This window comes from Neolamprologus multifasciatus, chromosome 1 (assembly GCF_963576455.1).
Source record: "Neolamprologus multifasciatus chromosome 1, fNeoMul1.2, whole genome shotgun sequence".
Classification (NCBI taxonomy): domain Eukaryota; kingdom Metazoa; phylum Chordata; class Actinopteri; order Cichliformes; family Cichlidae; genus Neolamprologus; species Neolamprologus multifasciatus.
In genome coordinates this window covers 6,716,636-6,739,774 of record NC_140439.1, presented here as the reverse complement: position 1 = coordinate 6,739,774, position 23,139 = coordinate 6,716,636, and the positions used below count along the sequence as shown (strand labels likewise).

General features: G+C 39.6%; 1 long non-coding RNA gene across 3 annotated transcripts; it reads right to left on the bottom strand.

The window, feature by feature from the left end:
* Positions 1-8,130: 8,130 nt before the first annotated feature.
* On the bottom strand, positions 8,131-17,197 carry LOC146525233 (uncharacterized). Of its 3 annotated transcripts, XR_014874997.1 has the most exons (6): positions 16,147-17,197; positions 14,121-14,201; positions 11,304-11,408; positions 10,401-10,558; positions 9,916-9,974; positions 8,131-8,962 (listed from the first exon to the last, which is right to left on the bottom strand). It is a non-coding gene; the product is annotated as an uncharacterized LOC146525233 (long non-coding RNA). The 3 variants fall into 3 exon arrangements; XR_014874999.1 differs by lacking the exon at positions 16,147-17,197 and having other exon boundaries at positions 9,916-9,971; positions 14,121-15,110; XR_014874996.1 differs by lacking the exon at positions 16,147-17,197 and having other exon boundaries at positions 8,132-8,962; positions 14,121-15,110.
* Between the last annotated feature and the right edge of the window lie 5,942 nt (positions 17,198-23,139).

The following is a 23,139-nucleotide window of genomic DNA, read 5'->3' as shown; positions in this document are numbered from 1 at the left end:
CAGTGAGTCTGATCCTTTGCTGTGAGAGTATGACAAGCATGTTTCTGGTCAGTTTGGAAGAATTAATATCACAATGTTGATCTTTTTTTAATATTCCTTCTCTTTTACAACAAAAACTGTGATCAAAGCTGCTTATGTTCACAGCATGTAATAATAGTGACAGTCTAGGGCATTGTGGTCTGTTGAGCTAGGGTTAGGGTTAGCAATTCAGACATATGTAATCAATATTACTCTTGCAGGGCTCTGTCCTGGGATGCTTGAGTGAAAGGTAATGTACACCCTGACCAGGTATCCAGTCTGTCAGAGTTGTTTTCAATATTTGGTTCTAAAATATGAGTGAAAACAAAAATCCAACTAGGATTCTTGTATATGATGAATGAAGTCTGTCTTTGACTGTATTGTCCAGCTGATCCCCAGCAGGTGAACCTTATCATGACAAACAAGGTCACAATGTAAAAAATTAAACAGCAACAGTCTAAATGTAAAGTGCATTCTAAACTCCTCTTCAATAAACTATATGGATGCAGTGGCGGTCCTAGCCCATTTGGCGCCCCGGGCGAACACTCCCTCTGCCCCCCCCCCCCCCCCCCCCACACACACACATAAAACATATTTAGGATTATACATTAACATAAAACTGTTGTCGGAACCATACTGAATTTCGCCAGAGAAACACACACAGACACACACGTATGAAGAGAGAGAGAGAGTATGCATTGATGCATTGTATGCAAACAGCTACCAAACAGCCATCATAATTCCTCATACAATGAGAACAGGACAAATCAACAATTAACAATGACTAATTAATATTAAAATCTGTAACAAAATGTATTGTTTGGAGTTTAGTCTGTTACAGTTGCTATTTTTACCATTTCTTCTTGGAGCAACTGTAATTCACATAATTTCCTTTATTTTTAGTTAGCACATACCTTAAACACTTAGAGCTGTAAGCTAATGATAGCTATATGAGAGCATATGCATGCTGGTGCAATAAGCTGTACGCTGTACATCCAATGGATGCATGATCTGATTAGTCGACTAATTGCAAAAATAATCGGTGACTAGTCGACTATCAAAATAATCGTTTGTGGCAGCCCTAGTTGAAAACGTGTTTTCCGACAATGTTTGCTCTGTAGTAAAATTAGCGATATTTGACTGCCCTGTTGATCTCATTGAAATGTATACAGCCTATTTAAAATCTAAAACTTAACATTGTCCGTAGCCTGCTGTTGTTACCACTGTCCTGTTTGAAATGTAATGAGAGAAACTGGTTATTTTGCCATATGTGCATGTGCCGATATTGAACCCAAGGTACTAACTAGCTAACTGACTGGATGCCCATTAACCTTATAACTCCTGTTGTGTGTGTGTGTGTGTGTGTGTGTGTGTGTGTGTGTACAGATTGTCAGTCCAAAGAGGGAGAGAGGAAAGAGGGGAACATGAGGACAAAGTACAAGATCAGAAAGTACCAGGTAAGAAAACAGACAGGGAGTACTAACAGGCAAAACAGGAACTGTTAAACTGGCAAAGAAAAAGAAAGACAAACAACTAATACAAACAACTCATACAATCTGGAAGTTGTGTTCTCCCTATATTAAAGCTGCTATACAGAATCTGCAAAACAAACTGGGTTGTCAGCCCTGGCACTGCATTACCATATTGAGCTTCAGTCAGAGGAAGTCACGGTTGCCAAAGACTTTATAAAGCTCAAGAGTGAGGCTGGTGCCATTCCAGATATGTTAACATTGTACAATCTTCTGGATAATTAGATCTTCCCCAAACTGAAAACTGTCATTCAGGTTGCCCTAACAAACCCAGTTAGCAGCTGTAGCTGTGAAAGGCCTTTTAGTGTCTTGAGTCAGCTCCATACCTGGCTGAGAAGGACCATGGGTCAAAGCAGACTCCAGCACCTGGCTGTGATGTCAGTTGAGAAAGGGATGCGTGAGAGACTTGACCACCAAAATGTGATAGACAGATTTACCAACCTCAAGGTGAGGCGACATAGGTTAAAAGAAAAGAAAAAATCTGCAGAGCCATAGTAGTATCTGCAGTAAAGATATTTTCATACATTGTATACATTGTACCAAAGGCCAAGTGTCTCCATTTTCTAATAATATTTTGTATATTTCAAGGACTCTTCTATTTTTGGAGTGTATTTTTTATGTATCTGTATTGTATTATACATACACTTTAGAAGTGAATCTCTGTCCAAAAAAATGCACAGTTTACTTTTTACTCACTATGAGCATCATTCATCATTTTCCCCCAGTAATTAAGGTTAGGATATGTATTTTTTTTTAAAATTCCAATCCATTCTTCTTTGACAGCATTTTAATAACCTTGATCAGATTTGATGGTTTTGTTACAGACTTTTCAAAAAAGTGTTTTGCTATTCTTTCAAAAATGTGGGGATTAAATTGTACAAAACAGTGATGTCATGTTAGGACCCAGGCACAGAGAGACTTGATGAATTTAAGAAACTTATGATTTAATAAAGAAATTTGCAGACTTGCACAGAGAGGGTAAAATTATGATGACTGATAACGGAGATGAAGACAACAGACGATGAGGACAGGGAGGAACAGGGGTTTAAATGCACCAAGGAGGCAGTCAGAGAGAACTCGGGACAACTGGAGGCATTTAGGGATGCAGGGACTGACAGAGACGGGGAAGAAGTCTCATTGTGATGAATAAAGTTTACCTTGCCTGGATGAGCAGCTCTCTGGGTGCTCAGCACCCCCAAAGCTCTGATCCTAGAATCGCCACTGCATTAAATCATCAAACTGCAAATTATAAATTTTAAATTGTTATTGATCCCTTTACCCCGAGTCCTAAAGTGTATATTTATTTTCTTACTCTTCTTATATTTATTGTTTGTTTACTTTCACTGCTGTAACTGGAGCCTCGTCATCTCGTCTCTCTATATACTGGACTGTGTGTAGCGGAGATGACAATAAAGTTTACTTTGACTTCAGCAGCAAGCAGGCGCACCGAGGGCTCTCGCGCTCACTTTTCTTGTATAGAATTTCGAATTTCAAATTATAAGTCTGCATCATGATGTCTGGTGTTTTCGTGTTTGTTGTTTTGTTTTTATTTTGTTTTATTTTGCGAGTTGGTTATTAGCAGGCACGTGCAGAGGGGGGGGGGGGGCTAGAGGGGCTTGAGCACCCGCCCCTTTCCTGATGGGTGCCCAAAGTGCCCTTTTGTTGAGGCAACTTTTTAAAAAAATATTATTAATTTTTTTTTTAACCTCGGGGTTGACCCCGAGGGAAATTTGGGTTAAGGCCAACACAGGACGTGTCTGACTAAGCAAAGATTAATCTGATCCCATTTCTACCTGTCTCTACTGTTTCAACTGTAATTGTCAGGATATATATTTATTCCAGCTCTCATAGGGCAAAGGAATGACTCAGACTTGTCAAATGTTCTTTGACTTGATACACAATTTGAAGTTCATAATTTTCTTACAAATAAAACTATAATAACAAACATGAACACCTGTGCTTATTTCTGAGACATGGATTTTTTTTTAATGTGTTCACATTTAGACAGTGTACATTTTTATGCTGAAACTCAGGCACGTGCAGAGGGGGGGGCTAGAGGGGCTTGAGCACCCGCCCCTTTCCTGATGGGTGCCCAAAGTGCCCTTTTGTTGAGGCAACTTTTTAAAAAAATATTATTAATTTTTTTTTTAATGTGTGTGTGCGTGCGGAGTCCTGTCTGCACCCCTCAACAATAATATTTAACTTTTAATCACAGTTTTGCTACATAAAAGGATCTGGCTTGCATCAGTCACATGATCACATTTAACCAATGATCGCCCTTGACGGCAGAACGCGCTGGTTACGAGCCGGGAACGAGCTCACAAAGAGCATGCGCATTTGCGGTCCGGAGCTGTAGGAGAAACACAAGTTAACTCAGAGACACAAACTGATGCGACAAAACCAGTAAGTAGGTGTACAGTGTACACTGTAGTGTATAGCACACAGGAGTATTAGCTTATTACGGACACGTTGGTAAGTTGTCTTGTTGCAACTGACGAACTGAAACAAACGAGCGTGCTGTGTGTGCAACAGCGCGACAAACATTACCTGTCCTTTTATTAACTGCACAAGTAGTGCTGGTCATAGCTGCTGGCTACCTGTGTAAGGCTGTCATGGGTCTGTAGCTCTGTCACCGTTTTAGGGAACATATTTAGTTTTAAAGTATTTAGAACATATTTAGTTTTAAAGTAATTTTCTGGGCTTTTCCTGCCTTTCTGGAGGGATTATATTTCACTAAAAAACGATCTAATATGCATGTCCACATAATTATGCATTATTATATAATATATTAAAAAACACACGCTGTATTTTAAAGAACATACATTAAGAAGCAGATTATATTAGATTTATATTTTACATAAGACAAAATTTGGATTTTACAGCAGTAAAATCATTGTATCTCTACAGTTTAAAAATGTAATAAGCTTTGCCCCTGCACAGAGTGGATAGTGAAACAAATGGAATCATCATAATGACATTATTTCATATTTATTACTTCCCCCTCCTCATTGGTTTATTATTGTAGCCCTAGTAATAAATAATAATGTAAGGATTCTGGATCAGCACAGTGATGCCCATAGTATATACAGTATTCTGAAGAAGGTCTAAAATGTCACTGTGCGTGCATGTGTGTGTTTTATTTAGATGGATTTTTAAAAAAATATTACTCATGATATAACATTGTCCAGACATGCCTGGTAAGGACATGAGGAGGAAACAGTAGGAGCTGTGTGAGGCTACTAAAGGCAGTGGATCCCTCAGCAGCTGGATTACAAAGAGCACATGTACCCGTTGTACCAGTTATAACATTTTTCTCTCATCATTTTATTATAGATTAAGTGCAAGAGTTGTTAGGTGTGGATTTTTAAATTATAGTTTATTGCAATAGCAAGTTGTGCCTTGTTCTCAGATAGACAGCAAGTGGAGAGTGATATATGAGATGATGGGATGGAAGGAAGAAGAGAAGCAAAGAGTGATTCAGCCTAAATTATTTCTCACAGTTTTTTGTTGCCTTATGGTTCCAAGCGCTGTCACCAATCTTTGCATTTTGTTATTATCTCATGACACTTGTTTAATCAGCTACCATCTCTCCTATGGACTTTTTAATGTCTACAGTCTCAGATCAACACAGCCCTGCCCTCCAGCACTATCAGCAGCAACCCCTCAACAGCAACATTGTACCCATCAGGTATAACATCGGCTACGTTTGCTTTGCCTTGTTGCCCATATTAGATTCTTGATGAATGTGTGTTGTTGTTATTCAGCCTGGTTCAATGTGCCCCTTTTTAACTTTGAGCACCCGCCCCTTTAAACCTCTCTGCACGGCCCTGGTTATTAGATGCTGCTCAAACCAGCCAGAGAATCCCCCGCCGCCCCGCCCTCTCCTCTCTGCGCCGCAAGCAGCAGGCGCACCTCGCAAACGGAGGGCGCCCTTACTCCCAGCAAATGGGCGATAGAAAACCGATCGGTGCCTATGCCATTCCCAGTATGCGCTGGCTGACGTCGGGGCAGCATGAGTACGAGCAATTTTTATTTTTTATTTTTTTGCCGATATCCGTGATGCCGCCCCCCACCACGATGCCCGTATCTAAAACCGCTACTGTATGGATGTGCAGAGAGTCATTCAGGACTGTAAAACGTGAACTACAGAACCCAGACTCTTCATCATTAAATCTCTGGTTGCTTCATTTTTCTATCCTATATCAGATACTTTAAAGGTTTTAGTAAAGCTGCATTCTCATAGTGAAGCAAAGTGTTTTATATGTGTGTGGTGCATGCATGTCATGAACGGCTATAAAATGCCTTTAAATAAAGAACAAAGCGGGGTTTGAGTTCGAGTTACGGCAGACTGTCACTACTTCTAAATGGAACGCAGCCTTCCTACGGCGGACAGCTAATAACAGGAATCGGACGCGCGGTCCACCCAAGTCCACAGCAACCACCATAGCAACTGCCTAGCATAACTTTAAAAACATTTTCTGTCTTCATAACTATCAAAAACGTGAAATGATTTGCAAAGCGTGGAAGTGTTACAGCTGCAGAGAGCTATGGCGGCATCTTTGGAAGCTATTTACATAGCTAATAATATACGATGTAACCATGGAGACAGTCAGTCACGTGGGCTAGCGGCGCATGTTTACTACAGTGAATAAGGTGATTGTGTGCGTCCACACGCTGCAGAGGGTAAAGACATCACTTCAATATTGTTTTATATTTCTATATATTTGTCTTGTGTTGACCATCACCTCAGGTTCACCATTACAGTTTCAGCAGGGCCGTGCAGAGAGGTTTAAAGGGGCGGGTGCTCAAAGTTAAAAAGGGGCACATTGAACCAGGCTGAATAACAACAACACACATTCATCAAGAATCTAATATGGGCAACAAGGCAAAGCAAACGTAGCCGATGTTATACCTGATGGGTACAATGTTGCTGTTGAGGGGTTGCTGCTGATAGTGCTGGAGGGCAGGGCTGTGTTGATCTGAGACTGTAGACATTAAAAAGTCCATAGGAGAGATGGTAGCTGATTAAACAAGTGTCATGAGATAATAACAAAATGCAAAGATTGGTGACAGCGCTTGGAACCATAAGGCAACAAAAAACTGTGAGAAATAATTTAGGCTGAATCACTCTTTGCTTCTCTTCTTCCTTCCATCCCATCATCTCATATATCACTCTCCACTTGCTGTCTATCTGAGAACAAGGCACAACTTGCTATTGCAATAAACTATAATTTAAAAATCCACACCTAACAACTCTTGCACTTAATCTATAATAAAATGATGAGAGAAAAATGTTATAACTGGTACAACTGGTACATGTGCTCTTTGTAATCCAGCTGCTGAGGGATCCACTGCCTTTAGTAGCCTCACACAGCTCCTACTGTTTCCTCCTCATGTCCTTACCAGGCATGTCTGGACAATGTTATATCATGAGTAATATTTTTTTTAAAAATCCATCTAAATAAAACACACACATGCACGCACAGTGACATTTTAGACCTTCTTCAGAATACTGTATATACTATGGGCATCACTGTGCTGATCCAGAATCCTTACATTATTATTTATTACTAGGGCTACAATAATAAACCAATGAGGAGGGGGAAGTAATAAATATGAAATAATGTCATTATGATGATTCCATTTGTTTCACTATCCACTCTGTGCAGGGGCAAAGCTTATTACATTTTTAAACTGTAGAGATACAATGATTTTACTGCTGTAAAATCCAAATTTTGTCTTATGTAAAATATAAATCTAATATAATCTGCTTCTTAATGTATGTTCTTTAAAATACAGCGTGTGTTTTTTAATATATTATATAATAATGCATAATTATGTGGACATGCATATTAGATCGTTTTTTAGTGAAATATAATCCCTCCAGAAAGGCAGGAAAAGCCCAGAAAATTACTTTAAAACTAAATATGTTCTAAATACTTTAAAACTAAATATGTTCCCTAAAACGGTGACAGAGCTACAGACCCATGACAGCCTTACACAGGTAGCCAGCAGCTATGACCAGCACTACTTGTGCAGTTAATAAAAGGACAGGTAATGTTTGTCGCGCTGTTGCACACACAGCACGCTCGTTTGTTTCAGTTCGTCAGTTGCAACAAGACAACTTACCAACGTGTCCGTAATAAGCTAATACTCCTGTGTGCTATACACTACAGTGTACGCTGTACACCTACTTACTGGTTTTGTCGCATCAGTTTGTGTCTCTGAGTTAACTTGTGTTTCTCCTACAGCTCCGGACCGCAAATGCGCATGCTCTTTGTGAGCTCGTTCCCGGCTCGTAACCAGCGCGTTCTGCCGTCAAGGGCGATCATTGGTTAAATGTGATCATGTGACTGATGCAAGCCAGATCCTTTTATGTAGCAAAACTGTGATTAAAAGTTAAATATTATTGTTGAGGGGTGCAGACAGGACTCCGCACGCACACACACATTAAAAAAAAAATTAATAATATTTTTTTAAAAAGTTGCCTCAACAAAAGGGCACTTTGGGCACCCATCAGGAAAGGGGCGGGTGCTCAAGCCCCTCTAGCCCCCCCCTCTGCACGTGCCTGAGTTTCAGCATAAAAATGTACACTGTCTAAATGTGAACACATTAAAAAAAAATCCATGTCTCAGAAATAAGCACAGGTGTTCATGTTTGTTATTATAGTTTTATTTGTAAGAAAATTATGAACTTCAAATTGTGTATCAAGTCAAAGAACATTTGACAAGTCTGAGTCATTCCTTTGCCCTATGAGAGCTGGAATAAATATATATCCTGACAATTACAGTTGAAACAGTAGAGACAGGTAGAAATGGGATCAGATTAATCTTTGCTTAGTCAGACACGTCCTGTGTTGGCCTTAACCCAAATTTCCCTCGGGGTCAACCTTCAGGATTAATAAAGTTTTATTGAATTGAATTAAATTGAATCATATTAAAAAACAAACAATAGCACAATCCGTGTGATTTTGCATCCATTTCCAAATTGTAGTCAAGCAGCCCAGTCTCATACATAGGTAACAGAAATGTCTCTAATGTAGACGTGTACAGTGCAGTGTAAGCATTAAAAGATCATAAGGGAAAAACTAACATTTATGTGAAACTAATTTTATTAAAAAAATTGAACAGGTGCTTTATAGATTTAAAAGAAAGAATATGAAAACAACACTTTTTTGGTCTAAGTGGTCAAAGTAGAAAACAGAACTGATGTTCAAGAACAAACCGTAGCTGATACTAAACATCTCGATTGTTGTGGTGAACAGACATGTTGCTTTTAAAACCACATGCAGTGTGTGACCATGACTGTTCACTGAGACCATGAAGGCCACTTCGCTGAGGCATTCTTCTTCTTCTTCTTCTTCTTCTTCTTGCCATCAAAATGGGAGCAGAAAGAGCACAAGCTGCTTTGATCTACTGAAAGGAAAAAGAACATATGAGCTGAAACCATTAAGATAGAAATAATCGTTCAATGCAGTCTCTCAGGTAGCTTAGCCTGTTACAACTGTTGATACAAGCTCAGTACAGTTAACACAGTGTCAGGGAACTCCAGTGTGGGAACTAGTGGCTTTAGGTTTGTAGTCATTTAACTTTTATCCATTCATTCATTTAATTCAGGAGGAAGAAATGTCAGGTGGGTGCAAGCTGGTTAGATGCATTTGGTCCCATGCTGTCTTTAACTAAATGACTTGGTTCTCTTTATGGCTGGGCTGTATGTGGGGTTATATCATGTTATTTGGGCAGGAGTACCTGTCCCCTGTTAGGCTTAGAAGGTTTCTCCATAAGCAGAGTTTCTAACTCTTATAGCTTTTAGCACATCTGTATCTGTGCAGGCTGACAGGTTTTTGGTGGCTCTTTTTACCCCACACTGGTTGTGAGTGTGTAAATAGCCCCACTAGTTCTTTTGGGTTGTAGTTAACTTGGGAGGAAGGGGTGGGTCTGCCAGGACTACATGAATAACAATTATCTGGGATACATAAATTTCATAATGCATGCATATATCTCTATCAATTAAATCTGGCCTGAGTGCTGCCATTTTTACATTCAGTTATTTCTCTTAGAAATGTTGGAACTAAATAATGAATGTGTTACAGTTAAACTGACACTGGTCAGTGTAAATGGCTCATTGGGACATAGAAACCTTTAAATTAAATCCCATCACCTGATATCGAGTGTCAAACAATATCAAAGCTGTGAAAGCTGCTTACAGTCAGAATTTATAAAAACAATGATTGTAAATAAATTCAAACTAGTGAGTTTTTCTCTTTGTGCTGAATATCAACACTGTGATTTCTTAGACTGTAAGCTTTACTTCAGCACAGTTGTAGAAGCCGTCACTCCAAATGTCTTTTGATAACAAGAAAAAATACCTTTTCAGTACACGGCCTGAAGTTCTTCTCCAAACATCTTCTGCCATCGGCTTTGTCTGCTGGTTTGAAGACAATAAACCACAAAAAGATGATTTAGTCACTTTGTCTGCATCATGCAGCTCGAATGTGTCGTGTAACGATGTTGAATCGTTATCCCTCTGCTGTGTCTGTAGGATTGTACTGTACAGCATCTCATTGATATGTGAGGAATGCTAATGTAACACGATAACAGACGTCTGGTCTTACATCATTAAAATATAACAGGCAGGAGATATTTAGATATTTTTATACTTATATTACATTTTATAGCTGACAGATATTACTAAATAGATAGAATTTACTAAATGGTTGATGTACATGGAAAATATGTCCATAATCACAAACGACCATGAGAGCCAGTAGAATTAATTCAACTGGACACTCAAAAGACTTCCTTAAATGCTCTTTAAGTGGCAGAACAAACGAACAAACAGTTAATTGCTTACTTGAGATGAAATCTGCTCAGCTACTTTGAAAACAGCTTCTAACTGGTTCCTCCTTTAACATGATGACTGCTCAGGGGTAAGGCCATGATGCAGTCCAGCAACCTTTATGGTTCTGCATTGATTCACCAGGAACTATTAGGGAAACCTTCCAGCGCCTCCTGTGAAAGACACAGGCATAAACACACAAACATTTATTAACATGTTCCACAGTTTTCCAGTTCGATTTTCTCATCCTGTGGACAACAACGTACAGAGATGCAGGTTTATTGTTAACTTTTGTAAGGTTTCTTTACTGAACATATCCAGCTGCAGCTCCACTGTGATCCTGAACTGGATAAGCACTTAAGAAATGTGTCAATAAATGGACATACATCAACTTACTATATTTATCCAAACAGACTGGACCAATAATGCTTCACTGAGTTAGAGACGTTAACAGACTCTTCTATGTAAGAATGTCTCGTGCTGATAGACCTGCAAACTTGACAACAAAGGTTTTTCAGACTGCATGTAGCTGTCCTCTATGTCAGCTCACACATTTACATTTATGTCACACTTATTTCTGCTTTCCCATTTTTATCATTATTACTTAGATTTTGATTGGATACCTTGAGTTTGTAAATGATCAGATTACATAATTGGAATACAATTCAAAACAATTCATGTATCCAATTCAAGGTCCCTATCCCAGCTGATACAGGACAAAGACAGGCTGCCAGTTATCGCAGGGCTAAGACAATACGTGTAACAGAAAATCCACTTAAATGTTTGATATTTCTAATAATAATCATAATTATGACTATTATTTAAAATATTATTTAAAGGTTTCTTTATAAATACATTTGGATTTTTTTATAACCCCTAAAATATAAACCTGAGCTGTTTCAGATTCTGAGATCTGACCTCAGTGAGCAGGCTGTGTCCTCACTGCAACTCCCTCTTGGAAGGACGTCTGCTTCTTGTCTTCCCCCAGTGTTGACCGCCTGCCCTTAATGTCACGTACTGTACCTGAGGAACAAAAAGGACAAACACTTGCCTTCATTTAAGAAGTACATTCATACAGAGGTAATCTATGGAAACACACTAGTTCACCCTTTGGGAGGAATCAGTTCCTGTGAAACATTTCTGTAAATCAACATCGTGGAGAATGAAATGAGTTCTTCAGGTGACTCAGCAGACCCACACTGACAAATGAAACTTCTGTGGAAGAAGAATATGAATTTTTTTGATTTCCAATCCAGTTAAACTATTAAGGATGAAGCAACAGTGCTCATCTTTGCTCTTCTGAAATCTGTGTTAAACAACAACAAACATAAATTAGTAACAAAAATACAGCTGAGTAGAGGCTTTACAAACCACCAGCAGCCATAATGCTAAATTTTAATCTTCAAAAGTTTCTGAGCCGTCTTCAACCTGCTTTTAACAGAGAAAAGTCCCACAGTCAATGCAGCCCTACTCAATCCTAAATGTTCAGCACACACACAGAGACACAGAGGTACTGTTTAAAGTTTAGTGTTAACCTGAGTCACTGATCATTTACAGTATTACAGAGTCTGGCAGTCTTTGCATGATGTCCACGTCACTGTAAGTTTCTAGCTGGCTCTCAGGTGTGACAGGTGTGCCAGCAGGAAAGAGTAATAATAACCTACATCCTGAGGTTTGTCATGCAGGATTAAAGGAGGCTTTGTTCACACAGCTAGGATTATATTTTACACTGACCCAGGGTCAGTATAAGTCTCATACAGTTCAAACGAAGCACTGAAACTTGCACATATTTATTACAGATGCATTGAAGCTAATCGGGATATTTACTGTCAGTCTGTGGCTGCGATTAAACACTTTACTGGAAACTTTATTAACTAGTAACTTCATCAGTCATGACAGAAGCTAATATTTCTGTGCTAACATCGTTTAAACCAGGGGTGTCCAAACTCCGGCCCGCAGGCCAACTGCGGCCCGCGATCCATTTTTAATTGGCCCGCAAGTAATTTTATAAATAGAATCGAATATGGCCCGCACTTCAACTTTTGCTTGAGTGTATTGCACTTCTTCGTTTTAACACCAGGGGGAGCTACTGTCGATCGAGGCAGTTGCTCCACCAAAAAGGACAATCACAGAAGAAATTTAGCCCAAGTTAGTTACTAAACATGGCAGAACCAAAGAAGCGAAAGGTAGAAAGTGAATGCAGAAAATTTCAGACATGGTGGGAGAGTGAATATTTCTTCAAAGAATTCAAGGGGAAGTGTGTCTGTTTGATCTGCACTGAAATTATGGCAGTTATGAAAGAGTATAATGTACGACGTCATTATGAAACCAAACATCAGGCCTATGCATCCTACACTGGTGCTGAGCGAGAGCAGAAATTAAAGCAAAGGGTATCTCTCCTGCGGGGTCAGCAACAGTAATTTTTTCGTGCTCAAAAGGTCCAGGAAAAGGCTACAATAGCCAGCTATGAGGTCGCCCAACTCATCGCAAGACATGGCAAGCCTTTTTCAGATGGAGACCTCATAAAACACGGCCTCGTTAAAGTCACCAAAATAATGCGCCCGTCAACAACGTCAGCATGTCCAGAAATCCAGTTGCTGAAGACTTGTCAGCCAACATTAAACTGCAACTGTCTGATAAAGCTGTGCTTTTGATCTTTACTCCATCGCATGCGATGAGAGCACCGATGCCACAGACACCGCACAGCTGCTATTTTTTTGCGGGGAGTGGACGAGCACTTTAGGTGAGTAAAAAATATATTCCACAGTACCCGTGTGTTAATGTGCAGGTACACATGCTTCAAATATCAATAATGCGCATCAATTCTGTCACTACCCTGCTTTTGCACACCACTTTCTTATATGCGCTTTTCTTGTTAACACACAGAGTACACACCGCTGTGCACTGCCCACGTACACGCAAAGTCAGCTGATCTCATCTGATGCAGATTTGCTCCTTGATCAAGTGACATTTGTCTGGATTTTTGGCACGAGTGGCGATCAGCACCGCGGCTGGATGTCCCGATTTACATACCCAGCGCAGCTGATACTCACCAGAATAATTTACTAAAATTATATGCACTCCTGTTATTAAGTCCAGTTCAGTCTGTTAATGTTGATAACGGTTTCAAACGAACGTTAATAGGTGTGTTGCTAAGCCTAATAACTTAAATAACAAACTTGAAATGTGCCCGTCCCATTTTCCCCTTTATTGTTTTTTCTCTGTGCTGTAAATCTTCTGTCTAAGAAGAAATCTGAGGCTGCTGTTCTGAGAATGAGCTACCAAAGCTTTTTCTGAATAAATCAATAAAGATCCATTTATGGAAAGCTGTGATGAAGGCAGTTTTGTCTTTAATTATATTCAACAATATAATATATTCGACCACTTGTAAGTGATTTTTCTAAGTTTAATACACTAAAGTTAAGGCTATATACCTAATTCCTAGTAAGTGGCCCAGCCCCTCCTATATTTTTATGTATGTGGCCCTCAGTGAAAAAAGTTTGGACACCCCTGGTTTAAACAGTAACAGCTTTACTACAATATAAGCTAACGTTTACACCGTAACTTTAAGCTAGCACCATAAAGACGGTAAAACACGTAATAATATCTACAAATGCATCTTAAAGCTGTTATATTAGCACTCGGTGTATTACTAACATAACCACATTAACATTATTGACACTCGCTGACTTTTAATAGTCATTCTATAAATGCTGTCCGGTTAAATGGTCTCACCTGTAAACACTGCTGTATCCACCGGATTCCAGCCAGAGTGGATTCTGGAGTATTCCCACGCTCCTGTTAGTGATCCTCCATCTGGATGGATGATAACAACCTTCTGAACAATCTAGCAGGAGATGGCCCATATCTATGGGACTGATTTGTGCTAATAATGCCCATTGTATGGACTGATAACATCCGAAGCGGGTGAATAAAGTCACCCAGTGGCTAGCTGCGCCATTACCCAGCATACATCTCTCCCTACACAAATGCAATAAACGATACAAAAGTAATAGTCTATAATTAATTTATCTGCTGTATCTGCTGTTTCTCAGGTAGTTGTTTACATTATATAATATATTGTGTTCAGTATACGTCACTACAATGTGATTTCGGAAATGTATAAATATATGAACAACAGGCTCTTCCGCGGAAATGTTTTGTCGTCAATAAACAACGATTAGGGAGCAGCATAGTATTCCCTGCACGTCAATTCTCGACGCGAGGGGGGTACCCTGCGCGTCGATAAGTGAAGCAGAGGGAGCCTGACCATGCGTCACACATTTGACGAGTTGGGAGTGAGAACGTGTTGCACTGGAATATGTGAACATATTACTTATTGAGTCCTTTCTCAGTCCATGGGTTGTAAAACCGCAACATCCTCCATCCGTAGTAAGAGAAAGCGTCTGTGGCAATGACCAAAATGTCTCCATACAGCTGGGGCGATTCTAGGATCAGAGCTTTGTGGGTGCTGAGCACCCAGAGAGCTGCCCAGTCAGGCAAGATAAACCTGTCTCTGTCAGTCCCTGCATCCTTAAATGTTGTCCTGAGTTCTCTCTGACAGTCACTTTGCTGCATTTAAACCCATGTTCCTCCCTGTCCTCATCGTCTGTTGTTTTCGTCTCCGTTATCAGTCATCATAATTTTACCATCTCTGTGCAAGTCTGCAAATTTCTTTATTAAATCATAAGATTCTTAAATTCATCAAGTCTCTCTGTGCCTGGGTCCTCACATGACATCACTGTTTTGTACATTTTAAAACAATTTAATCCCCACATTTGTGAAAGAAAAGCAAAACACTTTTTTGAAAAGTCTGTAACAAAACCATCAAATCTGATCAAGATATTTAAATGCTGCAAAAGAAGAATGGATTGGAATAAAAAAAAAAAAATACATATCCTAACCTTAATTACTGGGGGAGAATAATGAATGATGCTCATAGTGAGTAAAAAGTAAACTGAGTGCATTTTTTGGACAGAGATTCACTTTGTATACATACTGTATGTATAATATAATACAGATACATAAAAACACTCCCAAAACAGAATAAATTATTACAAATAAATTATTACAAAATATTAAAAAAAAGAATATAAAAATGGAGGCAACTTTGCCTGTGGTAGAATGTATACAATGTATGAAAAAATCCTTACTGCAGATACTAATTTTGTGTTGTAAGATTTATGAGTTTCTTGCTTTCATAGTGGTACTTAGGAGAGCTTGACATTTTTCTCAGGTGGTACACACTGTAAAACGTTTGAGAAACACTGATAAGTGTGTGTGTGCTTCTGGAAAAGATTTAAAGCTGCTGTACAGAATCTTTGAAACAAGCTTAAAACATTTTTAGAATATAAACAGAGCATCTGCTTCTCTTTACAGCTCCTCACTCCACCAGGGCACCGTTTGGCACTTTCTGATAGTGTGCAAATGTGATGTACGTACTGCGGCAGTCATACAGATAACTGGACAGTCCAAAAGTTGGCCTACCTATTACTGGCTGAGGTTTTAGTAGAGTTGTGGCTGAACCACATAAAAATATATCATTAATTTTAATCTCCCCAATCCATTATAATGTTATGTTGGAATGTTGTTAAAGAGGGTCAAAAATGTTTCAACCCAGTTTGTTTTGCAGATTCTGTATAGCAGCTTTAATATAGGGAGGACACAACTTCCAGGTTGTGTGAGTAAAATCAGGTTTTTTCTCTTTGTCAGTTTAACAGTTTGTGTTGTGCCTGTCACTGTTCCCTGTCTGTTTTCTTACCTAGTTCTTCCTGACCTTGTACTTTCTCCTCACGTTCCCTCTTTCCTCTCTCCCTCTTTGGACTGACAATCATACACAAATAGATTGTATTCAATTAGATGAAAAATTACATTAATATGAAAAAAATTCTATTAAGATCGCTAACAAAAAGTCCTCTCTCAGTGTACTTTCAACCAAAAGGCAAATAACCAAACCACATGAACAACCAATAAAAGATATAAACAAACACTGATCCAATTCAATTATTCTTGATTGATGGATCATTTGATCTTACACTTTTACCTGAATGTGGCTCCTTTTTTTGAAAAAACTTCCTTATGAATCCATCCATTATGAATTAATGATTAATTAATGATTATAATTAATCATTACAATATTATCCATTATCCAATATCCATTATGAACCTGGCTGTCTCTCTCTACACACACACACACACACACACACCAGGAGTTATAAGGTTAATGTTATGTGACGGCTGTGTGCAGGCAGGAGAAGGACCCAAAGTGCAGACTCCGGAGACAGAAAGTAACTCAAAACAGCTTTAATGTTAAACTCAAAAAAGTAACAAAACTGAGTATCCAAAAAATAAACTTACACGGACAGACTGACAGAACACACAGCTAGATAAACGGTAGATTGCGACAATGACAAACTGAAACACAGGGCTTAAATACATAGAGGGAGCAATCAGGGAATGGACAACAGGAGGGAAACACAGCTGGGGCAAATCAGAACTGACGAGACAAGGAAGCGTAAATTGAACACACTGAGATAAGACAGAGACCTTCAAAGTAAAACAGGAAACACATAACACAGAGTGAACAAAAGACACAGACTCACATGCAGGCACTACAACAGAGGGAACAGAGATGTGGGACCAGGGCAGACACAGACACTGACTGGACACGCGGATATAGCAGACAGGGGAGACATCAACTAAGGATTACACAGAGACAAACCATAAGACATGACTCTAACAAAAACCCAAAGACTAGAAATTATAAATAATATAATAAACTCAAAAACCCTGGGTCAACGACCCAGGCATCCTAACAGTTAATGGGCATCCAGTCAGTTAGCTAGTTAGTATCCATTTCAAACAGGACAGTGGTAACAACAGCAGGCTATGGATAATTTAAAGTTTTAGATTTTAAATACGCTGTATACATTTCAATGGGAGCAACAGGACGGTCAGATGTCGCTGATTTTACTACAGAGCAGAACGGATTGTAGAGTAGCAAACATTGTCAGAAAACACGTTTTCAACACAGCAGGTTACCTGGTGTAATGTTTTTCAGCTAAAAAGAAACATGGTCTGACTCCTACCTAACTATATAAAGAGTAACTGAAGGTTAAATGCAGCTAATATGTCCTGTTTTAAGCCAGACACTAACATCTCCGCTCCGCTGTGTCTCAGCCACCATCCTAGAGCCAGAGCAGGGGAGAGGCGAGCTGGAACAAACTATTTTGGGAGGGGGGGTTATCTATACTTTTGTTGTTAAAATGTTACGTATCAAACAAGTACAGTACTGTATGCTTTTTATATTTTTAGTAGTGTGTCACACATACAGCAAAAAAAAAAGAAATCTTTGGGGGTGCTTTGATTCATTTTGGGGGTGCTTCAGCACCCCCAAAATGGGCTAAAATCGCCCCTGCCATACAGTCTTTGTGAATATGAAAATATTTTTAAAAAATCTTTTTAAAATGTATAGAGCTAAATATAAAACGTGTCTGTGAGTCCTTCAGTCCAAATACTCGAGGTCGAGAAGAATATATAGCAGCCGCTGATCCCTCAATGGCACCAGTAAGACGGCAGGACGGCAGGGCCTCTTCCTCAGCAGAAAAGTCTCCTCCACTGCTAGCAGGAGAATGACACATGAGTATTTTAAAGGTACTGCGTGTACAGATATCACCGCTGGCTCACACAAGCTGGCTCTGACACAGCTACAGACCTTGACTGTGTCCCAATCCAGCGACCGCACGCTCCTGAGTACGCATTTTGAAACCTATTACGTCACAGCGACGTGACGACGGCTGTCCCAATTTCAAGTGTACTCCAAATGCGCCGTCAATTTCCCCAAATTTGAAGTGTGGTCCGCTGTACACTTCGTGGTCCCATATATCCCACAATTCATAGCGCGGTGGTGGGTGTGGATAATTTTGCCGAAAAATACGGCAGAGGGCAGAAGCGGAGCAGCCAGAGAGTAAACTTTCAAAAGTCAGTTTACTGAATATGATGTCACTTATTTATGTGCGAATGTTTAATAATGAAGAACATTAAAACATGACTGTTGGCCACATGTCAGCAGAGTTATGTGACATTAGTGATGTGTACAAGTAACTTGGTTTTAAAGCCTTTACTTTTAAATATATGCCGTTCAATAGTCAACCTTAATCTTACAGAGAATGTGATGATTTTATGGATAATTAAAGTCAGTCATATATCCACAAACACAACAAGCTGAAAGTCAGTGAATGCTGCGGGTTTGCAGTCCTGAATATCACAGCACAAGCAGGATTCACTGCACTGTTAATGTTATATTGCTGCCTCTGTTCGGTGGTGTCGAGCCAAACGGACTTTAACGTGTGTTTGAACGAGCTGACGGTTCACTCGTTAAGCTGAAAGAAAGATGCAGGAGTCACACGTGTGTCCACTGTACCATCTGGGAACTCTTCTTGCTTAGCACTCGTAATAACACAAACACTAAATCCTCCTTCTCTTGTGCTGTTTTGTAGCAGTGTCTACACCTGAGACTGTCACCTGTCTGTCTGTCCTGCACTCTCTCTCTCTGTTTCTTTCTCTCTGATTGTGTAATAAAAGTATGAACACGTATTTATAAGTTACACTTGTGTTTGAATCCTGCAGCTTATCACACATTTGATTTCCATGTGTGACAACTGCAAGTGTCCAGAGTGAGGACAGACTGAGGGACCCACTGCTGCACATCATCTGTGAGGCTTTGCACCCCTGATGATCCACCAGGACAAACTCAGCAGTGTGTGAGGAAGAGGAGGAGGAAGAGCCAGCAGCAACTGACAGATGGAGAGAATAGACAGACTGTTCCCTGTTTGTGAAGGACTGCTAGAAAAGTTTAAATAACTAATTGTCTGTCCTGAATCAGTCTTATTAGGTAATGTTCAAATAATTTGATCATTCCAGTGTTTTCAGTGTGGGAGAAAGTACTCAGGGCCTTCAAGTTACACACTATTAAAGGCAGCAACAAGTTTAATATTCAGAAACCTAAAGTATGTATCAGCAGCAGAATGGAGCTAAAAATAAATGTTTGTTTCAGTTCTATGAAGCTTTGAGTATTTTGGATTAGTAGCACTGCTGTGTTTGTTGCATCATATTGCTGTAATTGTTTATATGCTTTATATATTCTGAGGTAAGTTGATCTATAGTGTTACATCATATTCTATAAGGATGTTATGTGTTTGTATACTTTCTGCCCAGTTTGACCCATTTAGCAGAAGTCAGCCTGTTTAAGGCTCTGATGTCTATTCTGTATGACTTAAAGCAGTTATGACATGGTCTGATTTTCTCACCCAATAAAGGAATATTTAATATATCAGTCTACTCTTCATGTTATCAGACACAGTTATCACAGCTCGTACATTTTGTTTTTACACATATATGTAAGCACTGAGCCAAATGTAATAATGCCAACAAATTAAACGAACAATATTTGTCTCTTATATATGATACATCTATATCAGGGGTCGGCAACCTTTCTGATGACGAGTGCCATCTGAAATATTCCTTCAGAAGTCAATGTGCCATATGATTGCATTAGCAATAAATTTAATAACGCTCTATATGAACAGTACACACTATATAGAACCACTTTATAGAATTATATTTGTTTGCAGATGTTGGCAGCTATCAGTGAATAGTTATCAGCTATTTTGAAACAAAAAAAAAGACACTTTTTATCCATAACAACAAATGAACTGTACAACAGAAAATGCAAATGCTATTTATGGTCTCCTCACAACAATGATAAGAAAAATAAACTGGGCCAATATGGCATGTTTGTTAATACAGAGACACACATGTTAATGTGATCTCTGGTCTCCCACTCAGAGACACAGGTCTCCCAGTGTCCAGCATTCAGACGGCTACCTGAGGACACTCATATGAGAGAAAATCTGCTCACACAGATATGTAGAGCCAAATACTGTCAATAAGGCCTCTGCAATGTTCTGAAGACAGTTAAACTTGTCAGGTAGTGATGTCCAGCAGGTGAAAAGGCAGCTCCATGAACACGCACAGCTGTGGATTCCAGCTGCTTCGATGTTGCATTAACTGGCATTAACTTAGCCAGTTAATGCGAGATAAATATAGCTGCTCATTAAAGCTTTCTGGTTTGATCAGAAAATAAAACATTGGTCCATACACCTGAAAGTCCCAAAAACGCATTGTGAATTCTGTCTCGAGTCTACGGATGTATCCGTGTATTTCCGCGGTGCTGATGCTGCGCTGAGCGGAGAGCTCCTGAAGCTTTTGAAGTGTCGGAATGTAGAAAGCTAACAACGTCCCTCTCACCAGTAGGCTAAGTTATTTTAACCCAATTACAAGTTGAATCTGATTGTTAGGTTTGTTAGCTAAGATACCGTCATTAAGAAGCGGCACAACTAATGTGTCTATGTGAGCTGATTTGCGATGTGCACCGCTGGCGTGGCCATTTATTTTTTAATGCACTCTCTCAGATTAATTCACTGCGTGTTGTGCCCAGAGCTGGACTGGGAAAAAAAAATGCCCGGGCATTTTGACTAGAGACCGGCCCACCAGGTATTATAGGAAAAGCCATAAAGCCTTTGAATGAAAACAAATGCTGTTGTGACAATGATGTACACTGTCTTGTTGGCATATGTATGATTTCTATACATTTTACGTCAGATAAAAACTTTGGTTGTAAGCTTCAGATAATTATTTAATAACAGCTAGACATTTTAAATGAGAATAAGAAAGTATTTCTTTGTGCGCCCCTTTCCCTGTTAATGCCCTACCTGGCCCCTGGCAAAACTTTGCTAGAGCCGCCCCTGCACAGCTACCAGCTGTCAGCTACTTAGAAAAGAATCCTGGTGTTATTTGTCTCTCAGAAACAGTTCATAACTTCCCTTCAACTCATTCATGTCACCTAAAAGGTAAACCTGTTTCTCCATCACCTGTTCAGCTCTGATGATTCAGTAAGGACATCTCCTGGTTTCGTCTTCATGTTTCCCTCTCACCAGATAACCAAACCGATATCATGACCAGAAGCTTTTACAGCTGTGGCTCCAGCGAACATCAGCTGATACTAGATATAATATTAAATAAATTCTAACAACACCTGATCAAGCTTAAACGTGCTGCTGTTGTTTAGCGCGACATCTGCTGGTTTCCTCTTTCTGGCGCAAAGTGGGCGATAAACAAACAAGAGAGAAAAGCCAATCAGCTGATCATTGATCAGATTCATGATTGAAGTAGCAACAGGTGAGGGAGGGGGAGAGAATGAGAGAGGAAGAGGCAGCTGACAGCGTAACGACAGAATAAATCCTGCTTTGTGTCTTTTTCCATTCTAGCTGAAGTACGGTGTTCTGACAAACCATCCTACTTTGGCAAAACGTCCTACCGTAAGTAGTTTATTCAATTCAATTCAATTCAATTCAATTCAATTCAATTCAATTCAATTCAATTTTATTTATATAGCGCCAAATCACAACAAATGTCGCCTCAAGGCGCTTCATAGATACAGAGAAAAGCCCAACAATCATATGACCCCCTATGAGCAAGCACTTTGGCGACAGTGGGAAGGAAAAACTCCCTTTTAACAGGAAGAAACCTCCGGCAGAACCAGGCTCAGGGAGGGGCGGCCATCTGCTGCGACCGGTTGGGGTGAGAGAAGGAAGACAGGATAAAGACATGCTGTGGAAGAGAGACAGAGATTAATAACAGATACGATTCAATACAGAGAGGTCTGTTAATACATAGTGAGTGAGAAAGGTGACTGGAAAGGAAAAACTCAATGCATAATGGGAATCCCCCGGCAGCCTACATCTATTGCAGCATAACTAAGGGAGGATTCAGGGTCACCTGGTCCAGCCCTAACTATATGCTTTAGCAAAAAGGAAGGTTTTAAGCCTAATCTTAAAAGTAGAGATAGTGTCTGTCTCCTGAATCCAAACTGGAAGCTGGTTCCACAGAAGAGGGGCCTGAAAACTGAAGGCTCTCCCTCCCATTCTACTTTTAAATACTCTAGGAACAACAAGTAGCCCTGCAGAGCGAGAGCGAAGTGCTCTAATAGGGTGATATGGTACTACAAGGTCATTAAGATAAGATGGGGCCTGATTATTTAAGACCTTGTATGTGAGGAGCAGGATTTTGAATTCAATTCTGGATTTAACAGGAAGCCAATGAAGGGAAGCCAAAACAGGAGAAATATGCTCTCTCTTTCTAGTCCCTGTCAGTACTCTTGCTGCAGCATTTTGGATTAACTGAAGGCTTTTCAGTGAGTTTTTTGGACATCCTGATAATAATGAATTGCAGTAGTCTAGCCTGGAAGTAATAAATGCATGAACTAGTTTTTCAGCGTCACTCTGAGACAGGATATTTCTAATTTTAGAGATGTTGCGCAAATGGAAGAACGCAGTCTTACATATTTGTTTAATATGTGCGTTGAAGGACATATCCTGGTCAAAAATGACTCCAAGGTTCCTCACAGTGTTACTGGAGGCCAAGGTAATGCCATCCAGAGTAAGAATCTGGTTAGATACCATATTTCTAAGCTTTTCAGCGCCGAGTACAATGACCTCAGTTTTATCTGAGTTAAGAAGCAGAAAGTTAGTGGCCATCCAAGTCTTTATGTCTTTAAGACATTCCTGCAGTTTAACTAATTGGTGTGTGTTATCTGGCTTCATGGACAGATAGAGCTGGGTGTCATCTGCATAGCAGTGAAAATGTATGCTATGTCTTCTAATGATGCTGCCTAGGGGAAGCATGTATAATGTAA